This window comes from Aphis gossypii, chromosome 2 (genome assembly GCF_020184175.1).
Source record: "Aphis gossypii isolate Hap1 chromosome 2, ASM2018417v2, whole genome shotgun sequence".
NCBI classification, from domain to species: Eukaryota; Metazoa; Arthropoda; class Insecta; order Hemiptera; family Aphididae; genus Aphis; species Aphis gossypii.
The window spans coordinates 8,131,242-8,154,805 of NC_065531.1; the positions used below are offsets into that span (position 1 = coordinate 8,131,242).

A 23,564-nucleotide genomic window follows, 5' to 3' on the forward strand; every position below is an offset into this window, starting at 1 on the left:
GATGCATCTGCTGAGTATAAATTTGATATATTGCTTGTGGGTTAGAGAAAGAAAATAAACAGTATGCCGACTATATTCACATCCCCGTTTAGTGTCCGTAGTAAGTATTTAGTTAGTATTTTCAATGAAGTACAGTTATTTAAATATTTTAGTTTTAGTACAGTAAAAATGTATGTGATCAACTGATAATTGATAACACTATTAACAATCATGTATTTCTAGTATTAGTGACACTTTTTAGGCGTTTAGTTATAAAAATTATATAACAGTAGGTAATTAAAAACTTCAAATCAACTATAAATATTTTAAAACAAGAGATAAAGAAAAATAATAATTGAAATATTAGTCAAGCTATTTGTAACTATTAAACTTACAGTGATAAATAATGACATGTGGAACACATTTTAGTATGAATATTATCCATAATATTAAAAGGCGAATGTATTGTATATTTACATATTATCATGAATTATGTATTAATTAATATTCAAATTTGGAGTTATAAATTACAAATGAAAATTGAAACTTTATAAAAAAAACTGCTAATATTCTCATCCCCTTATATTAAATAATATAGTGGGTTTTCTACATACTAATAATTCTATTTAAGTTTAAAAGCTTACCAAGTTCATAATTGGCCAATTCAGTTGAAAGCTGTTTAGAACTCAACTTTTAAAAAGGTAATTAAAAAATAAATAAATAAATAGAATTAAACCAATATTAAAAATAATAATTCACATAATAAGTGGCATACTTTTTTACATCGTATTCTATATTTAAATAATACTTTTTTGACATAAACTTAGTTTTATTTTAATTTTAATTGTAGACAATTAATTTAAGTGTGAACTAAAAATAGCAAAAATATATTTAATAAATTCTTTAAGTTCTATAGATATTTTATGTTAAAGTCCAAACACAATCTTAACTTTTTTAATCATGTATACCTTATACAACAGAAATTCTCCCCAGTTTTGTATAGACTATTAAAGACCTCATTCACTTAACTATATATAAATTCGGCTACACGTAACCGATCTTTTGATTATGTGAGAAAAATAAAAAATTAGGTCGACTATGATTCAAAGTAGATTCAGTTATCCAACTATAGAAAAAGTATTTGAAAACAATTATCTAATAATATATTCGATAATAAATAATCATATTTTAAAACATTTTAATCATCTAAATATAATATATGTCTAAATAGTTATAATATATATATATATATTACACTTATTTTATTGTTTACATTTTAGCATTTTATGATTAATGATTGAGAGGAAAAGTTATGGCTCTATAATATTTTTTTATATACTTTTATTTTACAGGTATTGGTATGACTACTAAATACTTTTTACACTCATGAACATAATGCAATGATATTAATTTAATTTGCTCATCTTTCTATAGCTAGGTAATCACCAAAATTATGTATGATTATAGGTTTACTGTAGTGATTTAAATTTTAAATTAGAATGTTTATAATTTAAGAACAAAGATGCAATATTTAATATTAATTGAAAAGTTTAATACAGAAGCATTAATGTTATTTAAAAGTTATGTCGTAATGATACGCATATTATGAAAATCGTAAATACTTTAATCATTAATAAGTCTTCGACTTAAAGATTAAAGATTATAGTCTAAATATAAATTGGCGTGTAATTTGAGAATAATTTAGTTTTTAAAAGATGAATGATGAATACTATTATAATTAACATGTTGCGGATAAAGTAGGTATCTTTGTATGTCACAACTCATGATGAACATTCTAAGAATTTAGTCTTATAGACTATAGTTGACTATAGTTATCAACAACAGTAGCGAAATAAAATCTAATCATAATAATTGCACATAAATTAATATGTAATCAATAATAATTATTGATTATATGAATAATTAAGCCAATCGTCATAGATAGCTTTTATCAGAAGGAGCTCTGCGTCAATAAATATAATAAAACAATACTTACTATTGAACACGATATTATAAATTATTAACTTGTAGACGACTCACCCGCACGTATTGTCCGTCTTTAAAGTGTATAACATTCTATATAAATGTTCAACTTTTTAATTAACTTAAGTAATTTAATATTACAATGAATTTTATGAAGGTATTTTTTTGATATTTTAATTTTGAAGAGAGTTGTTGGACATTTTTAGATCGTGATATTTTATGTACTTATATCTCACCTCAAAGTTAAAATATCAAAAAATCACAGAAATATTACCTTTGAGTTAAAAATTAGGTTAATTTATACTATAATATTAAAGTTAGTAAAACTAAATGAGTACTGGTGGACGTAAAATTGATATGTTTCACACTTTCAATTTATACAATAAATCAATCAAAAAAAAAAAAAAAAAAATAAGTACATTTTAAATAATACTTGATAATTAATAACATTATACAATTATGTAAGTTCAGGTGTATAAAAGTATAATCATTGTGAAATTAAGCGGCGATAAGATAATTTAATTCTATTCGTGTGGTGCGCTCTGGAAGGCCATCGATCTGAATTGCTTGCACGGATGATACTGTCGCCGGTAGATGGCTATATCGATACTGTTGTACATTTGATGCTCCAGTAATCAGCCTTCTCTAAAAATATGATAAAAATAAAAAAAATTCCTTAAATTGCAGTAATATTGTATAATCCCATCGCCAAGATTTTATTTTCATATTTTAATGCAATTAATTTCATGTTTTGTGAAAATAATAAATGAAAATCTTTAGAGGGCTCTTAAAAATCAAAATACTTATTAGCGATTAAAGTTATTCACACATATCGTTTTTTCGTGAAGTACCTTACACATCAAACTAGTATGTATGATTTAGATGTAAAATCACATTACTAAAATTTATATTTTGAATTAGTCAAGGGGCCGCCATACCAACATTTGTTTTCTCTATCTATCTCTCAAATAATATAGGAACAAAGATGATCCGTATTTCAACGATTACGAGTCTCTGATTTAGTTTAAGACAAAGTCACCTATTATATATTTTATAAAGAAGAATATTTCTTGTGTATTTACCGGATGGATTTTTAATACTTACATTTTTTTTATAAATATAAGCATGTTTTAATTTAAAATTATTTTGGTTATTTTTAACTATTCATAATTTATTCAAAAATTTAAATATTTGAAATCTATCGGGTCAATGCAAAGGAAATATTCTTCTTTATAAATTATATAATAAGTGCCTTTGCCCTAAACTGAACCAGAAAGTCTTAATCGTGGAAATATGGAATATTTTGCAATATTTATACATAAATATAAAAATAATATTTTTCTCGACTTAAGACACTCTAAACTTAAAAACCTTAATATACTCAAAAATAATTTTTAATTCATTAAAAAAAAAAAATTAAAAAATATTTTACTTTTTATTATTCTTTTATAGCCGCTTAATATTTTTAAACTGGTTTACTTTTTTAAGTTACATTGTACACTATTTTTTTTTTGTTTTATAATCGTAAAAAGAAGAATTTTAGTAATATATTAAAGTATAAAATTCAAATTTTTAACGATTAGTTAGACTACATAATATTATGAGAGTATATTAAACAGATGGAAAAGCAACATTTTTTTAAGTACCTTAATGTCATACTACACCGCTTATAATACAATTAAAATTTAAGATTATTTTAAGTAAATAACTACTCGTTCAAAGTTTTATTTTAATACATCAGAAATCAGAATACTCAAATAAAATATTCTTCATTGGAAAATGAAATAAAAATTATGTGCTGTCATTCAAAAAAAAAATAAAAAATTTAAAAAAAAATAAGATAATTTTATTTTTATTTTTTTATGACTACAAAATATTATGACCGTGTATTTGGCCAACCGACCTTGTCTTATAGATTTGAAAATATGCCAATATTTTGCAAACTAATTGTAATTAATTAAAAATTGGTTTTTAGAATTTTTATATCAATATTTTTTTTTTAAATTGAAATCGTATACTATTAAATTGTATTTATCTATATTTATAAATTAATTTATTTGCTTATTTTTATTAAGGAAAAACTGTTGATCAAGGTACGTACTATTTGAATATTTATTAAAATTGAAAACTCTAACTAAATTAACTAATATCAATAAGATATATAATAAAATGATGAAATAAAAAAAAAGTATGAAGGATCTGTGAGGTTAACAGACATATTATTGAGGCTAAAAATCGACTAGTTAAATTTATATACCGAAACTTTGAGTCTTTTTGTCTTGAATATAAGTATGAATATTTGATATAGTTGTCTACATCTTATCAAAGTGTTACATTAACACAACATATAAAACTAAACCTTGGAAGATTTATTTTAATGTAACAAAAGATAAAACTGATTCCAAATAAATTACGATTTTTTTCCAATTAACTTTTTGTTTTTTATTAAATAAATGTATTTTTCCTTATTACTATATTTTTATTTATACATTTGAGCAATAATTGGCTAAATAGTACAAAAAAAGCACAATAATTAAATTCATTGTTATTTATACATAAGAAAAGTATTAAACGAATTTAATGATTTTAAATAAAATTAAATAAATTATTGAAATTATTTGAATTACTCGTTTACGTTGTCAAATAAAAATTCTACAACAAATCGTAATTACTTTACAGTACAATCTGTAGAAAATAAAAAAGTCACTTAACTTATTTTTAACTAAATTAATATTATTTTCATAATTACTTGGAGGTTTTTGAACTTATTACCTAAGTATATTGCTTGTTAGTTATTTATAAATTATAAGATTTAACTTTGTAAATGTTGACCTCGTTTAATTAACCCAAGTTGAATTTTTTCATTAACTTGATCAACTTAAATGATTTATTTAAATGGTTAATTTTCATGAAATATAATAGTAATATAATTGTTAATATTATGACTTTTTAACCTGTAAAGATGCTATAAATGAAAAGAAAACGTAAGATTTATTTTTAAATTATTTTAGAAAAATAATATGGATATAGAGTTTCATACTATGAATTATAATAATAATACGATCAATAATTTAAATTTGAAATAAAATATTTACAATACCATTTATTATATTATTTATGTAATTGTTTTCAATAATTTTATACCACGGACATAGTAAGTTGTTGTATTTAAAAAAAATTTAAGAAAAATTACAGTCTTTAAAAAAATTATTATATAATTGATCACTCACTCTGTTCAGAATTTAGTGTATCAGAAACAAATCTCGTGGTTTGTGTAATGTGATGTATAAATAGTACATATTGTATCATGTATTTATACTTGAAAATAATCAACGTATATTATTTGCATATTGTTTCAAGTTTACAACTTTTGATCGATATTGTGTACTTAATTTATGTCGTATATATATTTTATTTTAATGATTTTAAACCCTCATATAGTACCATTTATTTGTCTTTGTACTAAAAACAACTTTATGTGAAGGACTTACATTTTTTTTATATCATTATATCTACACATCAATCTCACAGTAAACCTATTGCAGTACAGCAGCCATGTACACGTGATTGGTTTTGAAAATAAGAACTCCTTCCATGTTTAACAAATACACAATTAATATATTGTACTGTATATTATGTTTTACAACGTATCACATATATCGCAGAAGAAGTAATTGAAATTGAAATTGAAATTGTGTCAGCTTATATTATATTGTATTTATTCCATACGCTCCACGAATATTATACGTAGTAAAAGGTCTCTCGTGTTATGGAATTTATTTTCACCAGTTTACTAGAAATATGTGGGTATTGGGTATTTATATCAAATTGTACTGATTTGTACTTGAATTGTATACTGATGGCTTGAATAATTGTAATTTTAGATCAAAATCTGAGTACCTATAAGTAATTTTAATGGAATCGTGCATTATGAAAAAATAAAACTAATGAAAATATTTTGTAATATAAATATTAATACAATCAATAAATCAACTGTCAAGGTGGTAATTTTTTGTTTGCCTAAGGTCAATTATACATCAATTTTAAATTATAAAAAATAAAAATTGATCAATGTTAAATATTATTGAAATATTGTAAGTGATTTTTTACAATATCGAACCATAAAAAAAAATAAATCAATAGATTCAATTATTTCAGTTAATAATTCAATGCTTAACAATTGTTTGAATACTTGTTTAAAAAATATAACAATACATTTTGTAAATTTGTATGTAATTTAAAACATTTTATCTTCGTAATAAGTACTTCATACTTAATATCTTATAAATAATAAATTAATCTATTACAGTGATACATGATAAATTAAAAATAGTTATATCATTTTCGTTGATAATTAGCATTGGTATGCTTTTTTTCATGTATTGCTTCAATATTTTTTTATACTTATAATTAATTTACTTTTTTATCTTAATTATATGTTTATTGTATAATATTAATTAAATAAATTACATTCAAAGTTTTATTTTACAACTACATAAGTCCACATTGTTTTTTTATTTTTATCCTTTATAATACTACCAGGATTTGATATGTTTTCATTTTGTTTGTATGGAATACATTCATAATATATTTGATATACTCCTATTCCAAAATACAAACAAATTGAATAAAATATAAAAATCAATCTTTGGATTTAAAGTGTTGTAGAAGATGTATTAGAAGAGTAAAAATACATTTATGTTTGAAAAAAATGCTTTGATTTACAACTTTAAGGATAGTTTTTAGTAAAAAATAACTTTTTGCTAATTTTTTATAGATTCAAAAGTAAAAAATTCTCAATATGTATGTACTTTTCAAAACTGTCAGAAATTATAAATGATGATACTAACATTTGTTAAAATTGTAATGATATTATTAAAATAAAATTTGTTTAGTAATTTTGGTTTATAAAAAATGATACTGCCTTTGCTCAGAATATAATGATAAATCATTGAACTACAATTGAACACATTTGTTACAGAGTCCTACTCAGAGACTAGTCACTATTGTCATCTACTGTACGACAGAGCGACTACTGATTTTGTACGTATAGCCTTTTTCTTGTATTAAAATTAAAATTTTAAATTTTAAGTTAATAAATTGATAAATTGAACTTTTAATTTTCAAACAATTAAAAAAATGGACTTTTAAATAACACTTTAAATTAATTCATAAAATATGGAATGCAATTTAAATTATTATTCTAACCTTAAAATGCTACGAAGTCATATTCGATATTCGGTGCACCTCCTGTAAAGTTAAAGTACTCTAACAAAATATTTGAAAATAATAATATAACAACTATGACGTATTCAATAGTATATAAATTTCATATTCATATAAACAATATGGTAATTCAATTTATATTGTACAATGTAGGTGCATGACTATTATTATCTATATAGCCATAATGGTATATTAAAAAAATTTAATTATGAGCAAAATTTAATATTATACAAAAAAATTATATTAAAACGTGTTTGTAACTGTCCACTGTATATGGGTATAAATCCAACAAACGACAATATTTAATATTTATACATAAAGCGTACTCATATTATCACAATATCCGCAGGTACATTAATGCGGTAATAATTGTGTTTTGAGATAATCGAATTTAAATATTATATTACACAATTATATTAAATTATCATACATAGCACAAAAAATATTTTACAAACTTTTAATAATTTGGATGCCAAATTTACAGTTTTAATTTTTTTAGAGTATACAGAACAGTACACAAGTAAAAATGTTTACGTTACTTTTACTACAAGAATTCACGTAACCATCCAAATGGACAATTCTAAGTGGGTACACTAATGTTTTGATGGTACAATATGTAGGTACTTTTTAAGTTATGAAAATAAAATCCTAATAATTTGCTTGATAAATTACTCAAGACAGAAAGTTATGTAGATAAGACATATTTAAAATGTTTATTACACTTTGGTGACAACAATATCATAATCTTATTAATGTGCCAAGGACTATAAATGCAAGTACAATATTGCATTCTCATCAAAATAACATCAATTACATTATTTTCAAAAGATTTAATCGCCTGACAGTCGCACGTATGTATATGTTAAAATATCAACTCAAACAATAATAATTAATCATTCAATTACATTACATATTAAATAAACATTTCTTTTTTTAGAACAAAACTATCGAATTATTTTGATGTGGAAATTTTTCAATGTAACAACAGTGTCTGACCATATTAAATTACACTCGATGGATGTATACAGTTCTGTTTTTTATACGTAAATTTACGTAATTTATATAGTTATCAAATTATACTTATAAAACTTATCGAACGTAGATCGATTCCTAGAACCATTTCAAATAGTCCCACTGAATCAATGTACTATTACAATATTATGTCGAGACTACCTATAAGGAACATTCGGGTAAATTTAGGTAGGTCGAATTTTAAATAACGTTGTCATAGTAATTTAATAGAGTTGTATTGAATATTGTTTTGTTATTATTATTTTAAATCAACTATTAAATTAAATTATCTATATATATATTATATCGCCAAATGAAACAAACGTAGTGTTTAAGAACATTTTACACTAATGGTAAACTAGTAAAATATGAACAAATATAACATGTTTTATGTATACAATCGATTAAATAAATTTGTTAAGACATGTTTCGTATAAAACTATTAGTTATTCGAAATCTTTGAAAACGATTAAATGTATTTCAAGTGAAATACAATACAAATAAACTTACATGCAACTAATTAATATTAGATGGTTTTATCTATACTAGTTACAAGTTTACAGTAGATACTTGAATTGAAGATAAAATGAACAGAAATTATTGAATGTATTAAATTTGATAACAGTATGTAAAGATTACGTTTTTTTCGAGAGTCCTGTTAAGCTATATACACAATTTACAATCAAAACATAATTTATTTTTATTTCATTCAACTTATTTGTTTTTGAACTATACTCATGATTATATTACCTACGTATGTAAGCATCCAATGAAAACAACACCAATATTGCAGTTTAAATGCGTAATTTTACAAGCCTGACTGGTTTAAATAATTTATAATTTTACAATCTGAAATTATGTGATAGCATATTCAATCACATTAATAGTATTTTTTTAGCTAGGTTAAAACTTTTCACATGAGATGGTGTATTAGCTAAAATTTTGTGACTTTTATTACAAACTGAAAAAAAAAAAATATTCAGTTAATGAAATCCATTCTTATAAATTTTAACACGTATACCTAATTATTATTTATTATAAATTTTAATTAATGATAGAGTGTACAGTTTATTATATACATGCTATAATATTATCATGTATCACTATAATGTAAGTATTATCATAATAAAAAAGCATTAAATGATGTTACATAAATCAAACGAATTAAATAAATATATATCACACCATACTCCTTCAATAAAATCGTACTTAACATAGTTTTTTACATGTGCCACATTTTATATCAAAATGAATCATTCACCCACTTTTTTATGGAAATTAAATAAGAATTGTCAAATACTTATTTGAAAATAAGTGTTTTAGATTCTGAGGAGGGGGGGTCATAAATGTGCTAATTTTGTAGTAATAACTGTATTGTACTAATTTTTATTAAATTTCTAAAGATACATTTTATAACAGATGTAAAAATGCTTCAATCTGTATTATTTATTTTTGAAAGGAAATTGGATCTATATTGTACTATTTAATTACTATACAATAAAATAATCTCCAGTGGGTACTTTTTAAAATTATCTAAAAAAATTAAAGAAAAATAAAATTAAGGGAATGTAAATGTTTAAAGAACTTATATAAATTAATTTTTAGTTATCAAATTTCTAAAATTATATAATTATCAAAATATTTTGGCTCGTTTGAACTATATGAATAAATGTTAGAATTTTTTACTTTATTAGTTTTCATCGATTTATGTTGGTAAAAATTCTCTACTTACAAAAACTAATAAAAAAAAAATAGATCCTCACAATTATTGATTATACCTAAGTGTTAAAATTCAAATGTTGACAAACATTTATAAATTCAAAAATATGTACAAATTATTATGTAAGTACCTAATTGAAAATCTATAATATTTTTAGTTTTAATTTTTTTTTTTCGTAACTTGCGTTAGGAGACAGACCAACAAATTTGATATCTATTACTTCAATCGTATTAAAATATCTACTTATATTATCTATGTAATTTTCATGTACATATAAGTAGAGGTAATTCTCGTTAGTTAGTCAATATTCGGCGGTCAAAGAGCAAAACCCTGACTTAAATAATTTCTCGGTGATCGAAGTCCCCTGTGTTTAGATCGCTGTTTTAAGTTCTTTTGTTTCTATATACGTTCTCTTGGCTAGGTTAAGGTATGACATAATATCGACAAAGCTGGTAATAGTTTGAACCACGGCAACAGTTATTAATTGTGGACGTTGATGGACTAACTAAATGTGTGTAACATGGGCATACGTCATAGTATTGCGATCGTGCATATAATTTAATTTATAAAAATGTCCGAAAAATAGTAATGATTGTAATTATGATTTATGACCGAGTTGTAGTTTTCGTAAATGTAACTTGTCAAAATGCAAGTGACAAATTATTGATGGAGAGTTATTTTTATTATTATTATGGAGAAGAGCTACGAATAGTATTGTCTATTGATTGCATAATTTAATAACAAATTGAGTACACAATACAATATTATTAAAGAACAATTATTATTTATAGTTATATAGTTATACAAAAAAAATAACTTAAGTTTTTAAAAACCTTTATATAAAGGCTTTTTAATTAGTTAATTCAATGTTAAGAATGTTAATTTGTAAGTTCATAGACAAATAACAGTATATTCAACTGTAGAAATTCGTGGAAACAAATATTAAATTCACTTATTAGTTCATTTATTTTTTTTTTTTAATTATCTACCTTTATTATTTTAGGTGATTAAACATTTATGTCAACTTCAATATTAAATCAATATGACAATATCTATAGATATTTAATATAGACATACAACAAATATAAATGATATGTTTATTTTAATTTAAAACATCAATTTAAACGATGTGATAAGGCATAGGTACAATTTTTTTTTTATATAAGTAATAGATAGTGTATGTAGATTAAACATGATTATAACTTTAACTTATAAAAGATAAAAAGCTAAATTGATAGGCATATAATTATTTTACAATTAATTCATGTATATTATAATGTGTAGACAATTTAAAGTAGCTATATAATGTACATATCATATTATCGCAGTGTAAATAATTTGTTTAAACGTGTTTTTACAATACCATACTAATAATTGCCGTGTACACAGATTTGTACAATAAACTACAAATTATATCCGTTCATAGATATAATATGTTATTATACTTGTGTGTATGTTACACAAGTACTCTTGAATACAGATAATAAATAAATAAATGATTTGGTACCTACGGTACAATAGTTCATTGTCTCAGTCGAATTAAATTAGTTTAAAATTTAGGAATATTATTGTAATATTAAACAATAAAACGCACACCCTTGAGTGTATTGTGTAAGCTAGTTATCATAAGGTAGCTGGAAATTCATCCTTATAGATAGGTATTATGATATGCGTGTTTATCAGCCACATAGCGTCCTTTGGGCCACCGAGTATACATGAATTAGGTATACCGTAATATATAATTTTCTTGTACGGTATCTATACCTAACTATTTTACAAAACAAAATTGCGTCACAATATTATCACAACAATACGGGTTATTTGAATTATTAAATTGTTGTATAATTTATTTTTGGACTCTTGCAACAATCGTAATTTTTATTCAATAATATATTCAACTGCAATTTAAATTGTAAAACGAAATTCGTAGATTTAAAGGTAAAATGAATCTTTCATGAACAGATAAGAGATTATGATATTATTCGTATATTTACCAATCAACTATTCTACTGTAGAGAATATATATCATGACTTTCATATACGATTAAGAAAAAAAAACTGAATAAAATAATATAGTCACCAAAGTTGAATATACAATATACAAGGTAATTCAATCAAACGTACTAACTCCCTTATCATCCTTTAATATTTAATTTAATTAAAGTGTGGTCTATGGAATTTTTAAAAATGCTTAAGACAATATTTTTAAATCTTCAAATTTGTTTACTATGTATGAAAAGTATCCTATAGTTATTTAATGTTTAAATTTCAAACTCTTATTTTTAAATAAGAACAACTTTTTTTATATTCTACATATTATAATATGATCCTTAAATATTAGTAACTTAAGGTATATAGTTATAATTTAAAAAATCAGAATTTAAATAAAATATTAATTATTAAAGAAAAACATAAGATATAAGCACGCTTGGTGAATAATCCTATATAAAAATACGAAAGTATCATGTTAAAAAATGGCTATTAACCCAATGTATAAGCTGTATCGTTGAAAACGATTTTACGCCTTTATTAACATTTTAGTAGTTTTTTTAATACAACATTTTATAAACATATTATGAATTTTTTCTTCTATTTTTTTTTTTTCATATTATATTATTCAAATTAAATAAAAATAATATAAATACATATTTTAGTACATTTGAGCCCCATGTATTATGTACGTTCATAAAAATATTATACTATAATGTGATTATAGTATATTTTCAAATTACGATTTATTCTATGTAATAAAAACGTGAAAAAAAATAACACGCTCAATTATTACAACACACTTTATTTAAGAATTTTTTTCTCATTTCATATATTCTACGAATCTAAAAATATATTAATTTTTAAATAAAAAATACATTTGTATTAGCTAACGGAAAATAAATATTAAATCACTTCGTTCAGTTTCTATTACAGTACCATAAAAAATTACTACAAATTTAAAATAACTTCATTGCAAATATTTGATGATAAACTATTTAATCGGATTTACATGTTCGTGAAATGGAAATACAAAATATTATGTGCCTTGACCTCATATGTCTCGTATGTGACAACGTATTAAGATAATATAATATTAAACTATCGCAAGTAAATAAGGACGAAAATAAGACAAACATAACATAAAAATTTAAGTAGGTACAATTTGACTATAATATAATAATAATAATCTAATCTTAAATTTTCAAAAAACATTTGATATTTATTTGAGATAAGAGGAGATTTAACAATAAACATATTCTATGTTTGATTAATTACAAATTACAATATCCTTATAAAAGTATAATGAAGAATATGTTACGTTTATAATGCATAATTTTCAGATTAAAATTATGAAATTTAAACAAAGTCGATTCAATCAAATTAAATCTATAGTAATATTATTGATTAAAATATATTATTATGTATACATTAGATTAAATTAATTAATTATAAGTAAAAAAACGTTAAATAACTAAAATTGTATTATCAATTTCTCGGAAAGAATATAAGTATTTACAATTGCAGCAAATAAAAATTCTTTTTAAATTATTAACATATAAAAAATGCAATTTTAAGTTATTATTTTTGCTCATACATTATATACACAGACAAACAATTGCATTCGTTAAAAACTTTATTTATCTAATTAATACTAATTAGTACACTTCAGCAACTAGCATTCATTTTCATTTAAATTCAATATATAACTGATATTGGCTCGAAGATAATATTTTTTCAATAATTGACTTTGGCTAATCTGCTATCGACCACTTAGTGCATTATTATAGACAATTTTTTACAACTTTGTAATATTTTTTAAATCGTTTTGCCACAAATGCCAATACATCTTAAGCCCTTCTAATCATAGTTTTGTTATTAAAAGTTATTTATATTTATATTTTAAAGTACAATCATCATTATATTGTTGGTTTATATATATATATTTTTTTTTTTTTTTGTAAAATATCTAGCTATATTTAATACTTAAGTGGACTAAAGGGTAATCTAAAGCATAAAATTTTAAACCCAAAAAATGATGTAATAGATAGCCTTGTAAGGATATTTTTACCACAAATGAACCTTCCTATTTCAGGTCTTAACTAGTATAACTATTTAATTGTATTTTATATTTGAATATGATGTAATCTTCTGTGGCTAAACAACATAGCTACTTGAATATATCATTAAAAATATCTACGTTTTTGACCTGATATATTATTAAACTGGATTCTACAATATAATATTATAATGCATTAAATGTTTTATTTGGTTGCCTTATGCCTTACAAACTATTGTTGACTTTAACAATCAATTAAAATTTCTAATATTTCTTGTAATGTTCATTTTCAATTATTTTACTTGTATGTTTTAAGTCTTCACCAATTATAAGTCAAACATATTGTTACATTATTAACAAGTTAAAACGTGAACGGTATTCGTCGAATTGTATTTAATCACTACAAATGCAAATATAAGTATAAGACATAATTATTCATGGTTGCTCCAAAGTTCAGAATCTTTATTTAGTATACATATATGTATACGTTGTCTAATGCATACAATATAGTGTAGTACATATTTTGCAGTCTTACATTTTATTTACGCACCATAAACAATATACTTATAATAATTCAACTAGGACATTGTAAGCCCTATATATATATTAGTGAAACTGAGGCCAAAGTTCGTAAGCCTTATCCAAACCTAGCACAGTATTTAACATGATTTCAACTGTATTGAACAGAAAAGATTATAATGCAACTTATCAATGCAATATAATTATAGTATACTTACTTATATAATATAAACTATTATAATACAATTTTATATTATATATTTTATATTTGCATTTCATTGCATATTATAATATCAGATTGATTGCTTTATTAATAACGGATGACTATGTGTATAAAGCCAAATTAGCTATCCGTCTATATTTTTTCTATATAGAGCCAACCGTTTAGACCAAATAAGTTAATCACTTTAAACTTAACATGTACATTTCTTAAACTTTGGATTTAAGCAGTTTTTTATATTTTAATTTGTAGTCTTTTATCCCTAATCATCCAAATTTTTCACCCCGGTAGCTATGTATTTTTGTAAAAAATTATTAATTTATGTGTTATACCTATAGATACCCATTTTCCATCGTCAAAAGAAAACAATTTGCCTTACAATTATTTTTAACGAATGACTTGAGGTATAAAAATATTTATAATATTTTACTATGCCGATTGAGCATATAATAAAAATATTGATACTCGTATATAGGTATCAGTCATCAGATATAGATATAAATAAGTTTAAAAATTATAAGCCCACATTCTTAAAAACTATACGATTAAACTAATTAATTGAGCATATAACAAAATAGGAATGATTATAAAATAATTCTGAACTTATTTTATTTATAATATACCATATAAGTATATAACACGTGAACAATAGACGGACGTTTTTTTAATAAAATAGTTTAGGTAGGTACATTCATTTAAAATTTTAGAAATACAATTTTTGTAATTATTAATACCTTTAATCGTTTAAAAATATTAAAGTGAAACTAATTAAAATTCTTACATACTAGTATAATAAAATTATGCTAAATCATAAAATATTAAAATTATTTGCTAAAGAGAATAAAGCTATATAACACAAATTTTTTCAACATTTCTACTAAGTCAAATGCGTATCATTCAACCTTTAATATATTTAAGATATTTTCACCAGGTAAATAAAAAATATTTGTGCCAGTATACGACATTTACTTCAGGTTTTCATTTATTCTTTTTTTTTCCTATACTTTAATAAAATTATATTATAATACAATTCATATCGTGTGAAATGGAAGACTTATCATGAACATAATGTAGATACGTACCTAATATTTTTATAGTACTGATAAAATAAAAACTTTTATTAAACAATATTAAATAACGAAATCATGGTTATTTACTGTCAAATGTTGATCGTGGTCAAGTAACCACATACTATTTTTTGACCGATAAAAACCACTAATCGTATATGAATTAACCACTACTGCGGCTTTATAAAGGTGAAATTTTATAAAACAACTATATAACATTTTTTGTAAAAATACTAAAAATAGATAAGACTTTTATGACGTTTGATTGGAGAAGATGATATTATTAAACGACAGTATTACACTAAAATCTATGACTAACCTATGTTATAACAATTTATAATGGTTAAAAATGTATAATTATTGATATGAATGTATGTTAAAATAAACAAAAAAATATTCATTATGAAGAAATAAAAACAAATTGGTCAGTGAATTTAATCATATTTTAAAGTTAACAACACAATAATCGTTCAAAATGTATTTATTTTTGATACTCCTACAGGTACATAATATGTTAATATCCAACAACACACTCGAAAATTAGTAGCCAAATACTTTTACAGATTTCACTGAAAATTACTTACACAATCAAATTCTTTAATCTCTACACTTTTATCTAATTCATTCCCTGGAAATTTAATGCGCTGCCATGCCAATGGTGTTTATACTTGTTACAGTAAATACGTAACATAGTTTTAAATAAAATTATCTGCACATCAGGTTCTATTAACGAATATCAATAGAAATGTATCCTAAGATCAAAATTAATTATTATGCATTGAATAGATTGTATATTTCCCACATAAAAACAAAATAAAATAAAAAGCTTGTGCATAAGTTATGTTTTGTTCACGTGATGTTCGGATGTAGTTATCATTTTCATAATGTCAATTTGAATTTATTGAATTTAATTATTTGATATCATCATCAGTTATTTATAGTTCGTTTCAGAATCTTAAAATATTTTGATAAATTTCTATATTTATATAAATCATAAAATATTCCTCAAACAATATGTTTTTCTTCCATAGAGAGATAGGTTTATAGTCTTAAATATGATTTATTGTTTTCCCCGGTTTTTAACCCTATTTTATTGATTTTCCGTTGACCATTTTCTCGATAATTTAAACTCAGAATTGTGACGTCCATCCGCTGTCAAATAAAGTCTCACTGTGGCAACAAATCACTACCAATATAACTAATATATATTTTACAAAATAAATATTTGATGTTATTAATGGGTCCACGTTCCAATTAGACATGTGTTACATAATAACCAATTTAATTTTCTACTTAATGTTTAATTTGATCGTAAACTTAACCAGTATAATAACCCACATGACATTCAGATATATACAGAGTGATTCATCAAGCATGCTAAACTCTTTTTAAGCTCTGATAATACATTTATTCAAAATTTAATTTTTGAAATTTATAAATATACTTAAGGATCATACTTCTAAATGCTTGAATTATTTATATTAATTAAGAAGTATTAGTCTAACTTAACCTCAGTAGAGATACGAACTTTAATTTTCCAAGTGAGAACTATCGCATTTTTCTACTATAAATTATTTCACAAATGATCTTACTGAAAATGTTAAATCATTCGAATCAAAATTCAAAAGAATAATTTTAAAATTATTATAAATTGTAAATTGGTGATAACAATTCATAATAATGATAATAATAAGTTTAAAAGACAATAAGAGGCTATAATGTTTTAAAAATTATAATAATTATTAAAAATGTATTAAAATGTTTCAATTTATAAAAATTATCTGAATAATAATAAGTACTAGACTAATTATTACATATTGAATATAAGTCTTTATATTTTATTTTGACTCATTGGATTCTAATGAATAAGGATTATTATCCTTGTATAATATAAGGTTTAATTACTCAGAAACTATTCATTCGAATATTGACTTAGATCAGGGTTATCTACTAAGCAGCAGATAATCATAGTTTGGACTCATCAAATTTTTAAAAATGTATTCAAGTCAATAAATAGGTTAAAAAGTAATTTAAAAAGTTTCTATCTCCATAGGAACACCTAAACTAGTGTAAAAACCAATATATATTTGAAGTATTTAAATATAATTAAAAATTCTAAAAGTCGTAGTTTGAATAAGTTCGTTATTAAAGAATAAAAGGGGGATGGCATACTTTGTGAATCACGCTCAATTGTCCTGAAAAGTAGTAACCAGATGAGACTCAGCATGCTACCTAGTATATTATTTGTTATGGCTCAAACTAACTCAGTCGAAGAAGATTTTTATTCATGGTTCATCACATTATTGATACAACTCATGTTTTTAAATAACGAATTATTATATTTAATCTTAAGTTTCGATTGATACATATTTTATTATTACAGTTTGCACACGTGTACTTGTACCGCCTATATACTTTTATAGTTAAAACTTAAGGTACGATAATATGTAATCACTAATTAATTTCAAATTATTATATTATGTTACGTCTGATGTATACCCATAGCTTGTATTAAAAGTAGTATGCTATCAATGTGTGAAAATGAATTGTGCAAATACTGACGAAAAACGTAAACAAACTTATTTTATTACATAATCTTAATACTCATTAGTTATTAAAACCTACGGAAGGTTTTATTTGCACATTACTTATAATAATTAACTAATACTAAATAATAATTAAATAATAAATAACTAATAATTATAATATGTAATGGACGTAGGTTTGCATAAAATGACTTACGCACACTTACATACTGACCTATATAGGTATTGACGTATGCGTCGGTAAAATTATAACACTAATGTGATTTAAGTTTCTTGAGGTATTAATAATTTTTAATTTTGATACTTTTGTTTTTATTATTATTATTATTATTTTGACGGTATCGCTATTTCAATTACATGGACACTAATTTAATACACTTATATAGTAGGTAGTATACCATTATTATATTTTTGAATTTTAATCTAATCTCGAAATAATGATGCAATTAACATTGATAGTAACTTCATTTTACTATCGAGTATTATACTTGTATACATTATAATATCTAATCTATACTTAAAATAATCCTAGTACATATATCTGGTTTCAACTGCTCGTATACATTTTCGGACAAAAAAAAAACTTCAATTTATTTTATTTATAACTAAGTAAAATATCAAACTAAAGTTCAAATATTTATTTATTGTCTGTCCAAAGTTTAAACTTGCTTTTTTTATACATTACGTGGTCATTTAATTTTGTAATCAAATTCTTAAAATATTACTCCAAATAAAATCGTACTACGTATCACAAATGACCAACAATTTACATTGAATTATCATTTCTGCCAGGTATATAGTTGTTACAAATATATTACACCTACGTGAGTTAAAATTATATTTCACTGAATAACAAAAACATGTTCATTTAGGTATTAGATATTTAAACTACGAAGTATTATTTTGAAATTATCAATTTATTTTTGAGTTGCATACAAATTCTCCAATTTTCAAGTAATCGATTTTAGGGTCAGATTTATAACATCCAAGAAGGTCCAAGAAGAAATCCAAGAGGTACTAATTTTTTTGACCAGTAAAAATAAGTTTCAACTTCACTGGCAATAAAATAATTTAACTAACTTAAATATTATAAAAAAAATAAATCCACATTTTTTTGTACAATTAAAATAGGTAGGCATATTAAAAAAAAAAATGAAATGAACTAGTAACTATTTTTTTCAATTATAATTTGATATATATATATATATCAGAAAATGTATTATTAAGCTTTACATTTTATACGCTTAAACGGTATAGACTATAAAACGTTAACTTTATAAATGAAATGCATTAATATCAAAATCTACACAATAATAGTACAAAAAAAAATCAAATTTTTAATGATAGACTATAACAATTAATGATTTACGTGGTTACTGGTTAATGTTAGACTTAAATTGAAAAGAAAAATGTGTCATACTATATAATCTAATTAGCTATTGATTTGAAATTTAAAAATGATATTGTTCAAAAATAATTTCGGTGAAGTTGACGTTTATTTTAAGAACTTATTGCCAATGCATGTTTTATAGAGATAAAATAATTGTATCGATTGAATTTACAATCACCTTAATTTTAAATAAAGATCGCAAAAAACCTTATAACTGGAACAATACTATATTAGTGAAGTTATTATAATATCATACAATTTGTGTTTTAAAATATTATACTGACAGATATTTTGAACTCAAAAATTTACCAATTTACCACCTTTATTATTATAAGGTTTGTTATATGATTAATAAGTTGTATAACCACCGTTTTCATCCTAACAGATGCGTATTATTGTTTAAAATACTTAAATTTCACTATTTTGATTCCAAATTCACTTTGGTTTTATTCATCACTACGAGTTAAAATAAACAATTAATAAGACATGTCCATAATATGCACATATACTATTTAGTATTTGCACATACACAATTGCTATATAATAAAAATCAATTTATAAGTCCAGAAACTATTTTTATAGATTAAATGTATGATGATTTGAACGATATCTGAACGCATCAAAACGTATCAATTTTAAATAGTAGATACCACTAACATATGATAAACTCAAAATTGAATACCAATTCATCTTAATAGAAAATTAACAAGGTGATTCACCAAAATGCTAACCCCCATTTTTTTCATTTAACAACAAATTGTTTGAATTTAAATTTTTGGTTTTTTTAAATATGACCACAGTATTATTAAGTTCTTAGATTTTTGTAATATTTAAAAAGTATACTGGGCTTTACAAACTTCTATTTTTTAAATCATAACTCCTACATTTTACTTTAAATTTTTTAGTGAACATTTTTTTAACAATTTTAATTTTTAATGTACCAAATTCATAATTCAAAACTAGTAGTTTTTAAGTTATTGAAATATTTAGACCAAGTATAATATTTGATATTATAAATGGTATTCCAAAAATATAAAAGTATAAGTAATAAGATCTAGTTGTTAATATACTTGAACTATATTTACAAATTATAAATAAAGAACAATTAATATTATTCATTAAAATGTTCATTACATTACAACCCAATATTATGAATCTATTATCCTTAGTATAATATAAAGTTAAAAAAAAAATAGTATTCATTTTGATTTTGACGCTTTAAAATTTTAAGAAAAATTATCTGGTAAATAATTTAGGACAGAAAATAGAATAAATCTTATTTTGTAAAACAAAAGTTTATTATAAGATATAAGTTATAAGGAATAAGTAATAAGTACTAAAAATCTCAAGGATTTAAAAATATAATCTTAAAGTAAATTTAAAAATTTCAAAAATTAGATTTTTAATAATTGCTTTATGGAATAAAAAAAAAAGTGATTATGTTTGGTTAATCTCTCTGCATAGGTATCTCTGTGTAATAAAGTCCTTACATTTTTGAGCCCTCTACCACAAGAACTCTTTAAAAAAAATATAGGATTTTTAAAATTTAGAATTTTAGTACTTTACAGAATACCGTATATTATAGTATTATTTTTCATATCTTACCGAAATATACTTGAATTATATAAAGTTGCGACCACAGTACTGAAATTAAAATAATATATTGATTATAAATTATCATACAAATATAAAATACAACGTATACATTTTTATCTATATTAACTGCATGATGTAAAAAAATTAATATATTTAAACTAAAGTGTATAGATTTGCACAAACTATTTAAATCATATAACTGTATTTAAATTAAACTAAATATTATTATATGCAAGATGTTTTGTGTAGTTCCAACGAACTACGTATAAAATGATCATCATTAAAAATAATGAAACTTTGACACTTCGATAATATTAATAAATATTATAATTATAATTAATTATTTTTGCCAAATCCCAATAAGTTAGGTGCTTTGTGTGAGAAACCAATTAAGAAATGAAATAATTTTTTTCTAACAATATATTTTACGGTTAACAAGTTTTTATGCAGAAAAATATTGCATTAAATTTAATTCTCGTAGTAAAAGGTTATATCATTTAAGATAAATTTGTGAATTTAAAATAAATGTTTTAACTCGAACTCATTATATTTATAGTTCATATAGTTCATAGATTTCATACAATAAAAAATATATTATTTTCCAAATAAAATCGTACGTGACCTTGAGAATCGACATACATAATATTGTTTAGACATAAATATAATATATTATTTAGGTACTTAGTTTTTTTAAAAAAAAAATAGGTTATGTTTATGTGCAGCACGTGTAAATTTATCACGCATCACAAAATATAACTACGTATAGGTGGATACTAAATTTGGTTTTTGAAATAAAATATGAATAATATAAATTTTAAAAGTATATTCGGGTAATTGATCGACTACGTGAACTTGACTATATTATAAAATCACGTGTTAGTTTTCTGTTAATTTTAAAACCGTTTAATCCGAATTAATCCTGTAAGATTAACATCTATAAATTTATAAGCAAAAAAAAATCAAAATTATAAGTTCCTCGATCCGGAATGGTCGTCATGCTGTTATATTATTTTGCGTCCGTGGATGGGATAGGCACCATAGATTACAGAGTTATAGGGTTACACACAACATGACAATGATACATTTAAATTGTATAGATTTTATGTGTTTCGCATTTGTGGAATAATTTAACATTGAGTATAATAGTATTATGTTTACCTTCATGATGTAATTGGCGTTAATTCTATTTCCGCATACACATCACTCGCCGTTTAACTTACAATCGTATACCAAGATAGTTTTTTTAAAAAAATAAAATAAAACAATAAACTTACTATATTTTACATAGGTAGAATCAATGATATATCATTTTTAAACATTGACACTTAAATTTTAATATGATTGCACGTATGAAATTGTTAAACATACTATATATATTATATTATATTATATTAGGTACAACCGCGTCTTGTTGTTATAGGTACGCGCTAAATGAACATAAATAATATCGTACTTATAAAACGTGCATAAAAACTGAAAAAGTGATGAGTGATAATCTTGCACATAGGTAGTCATTACAATATCTGAAAAAGTTCAATCGTTTGATTTACACGTTTCTTTTATGTATATGACACGTATTTAAAACCCGGTATTTAATATATAATATACCTACGCAATACGCATATTATTTGCTTTGTATACATATTATGAATTATACCAATCACTTAAACGCTTACAATACTTATATTTATATATATTATACTCGGTTGAAATAAATGCAAACGTCTGCAGTAGATGTTTATATGGGTGAAAAATTTTTGAGGGGATTGTCGTAATCATAACTCATCATCGTTAAAATGGATGTAATTAGATTTAAATAGTTGTATTTTTTCAGCGTTGTAGAAAGAATGTGAGAGGAGGGGTTTTAACCCCTAACTTCCTTCTTTAGTGCGACTATACTATAGTAAATTTAATTTTTCAGTTAAACAATTAAAAGAAAGAAAGAAAGAAAGAAAGTGAATGAATTATTAATAGTTCAAATGCGGAAGAGTCGATCTGCAACAATCCAAGGACTATATTTTTTCAAATCGTTTTATCCGGTAATACGTCTTATTATGATAGTGTTTCTCCGTTATTTAATGACCAAATTATTAATAAATAATGTGTAGTTGTGCCAGTAAACTTTCCTTATTTGTACTATAAACATTATTATGATTTATTTAGCTAGTTTTAATATTTCTCTTTGGATCGCGTGTAAGTGTCGGACTGACTGCTATTTTTTCCGAGGTTAAAGTACGAAAATTGCATACAACGATGATA

The 23,564-nt window shown here is 23.0% G+C and overlaps 1 long non-coding RNA gene across 1 annotated transcript; it reads right to left on the bottom strand.

Moving 5' to 3' along the window:
* Nucleotides 1-2,327: 2,327 nt before the first annotated feature.
* LOC126550412 (uncharacterized) lies at nt 2,328-22,634 on the bottom strand. The gene is made up of 3 exons (XR_007604495.1): nt 22,464-22,634; nt 21,315-21,353; nt 2,328-2,607 (listed from the first exon to the last, which is right to left on the bottom strand). It is a non-coding gene; the product is annotated as an uncharacterized LOC126550412 (long non-coding RNA).
* Between the last annotated feature and the right edge of the window lie 930 nt (nt 22,635-23,564).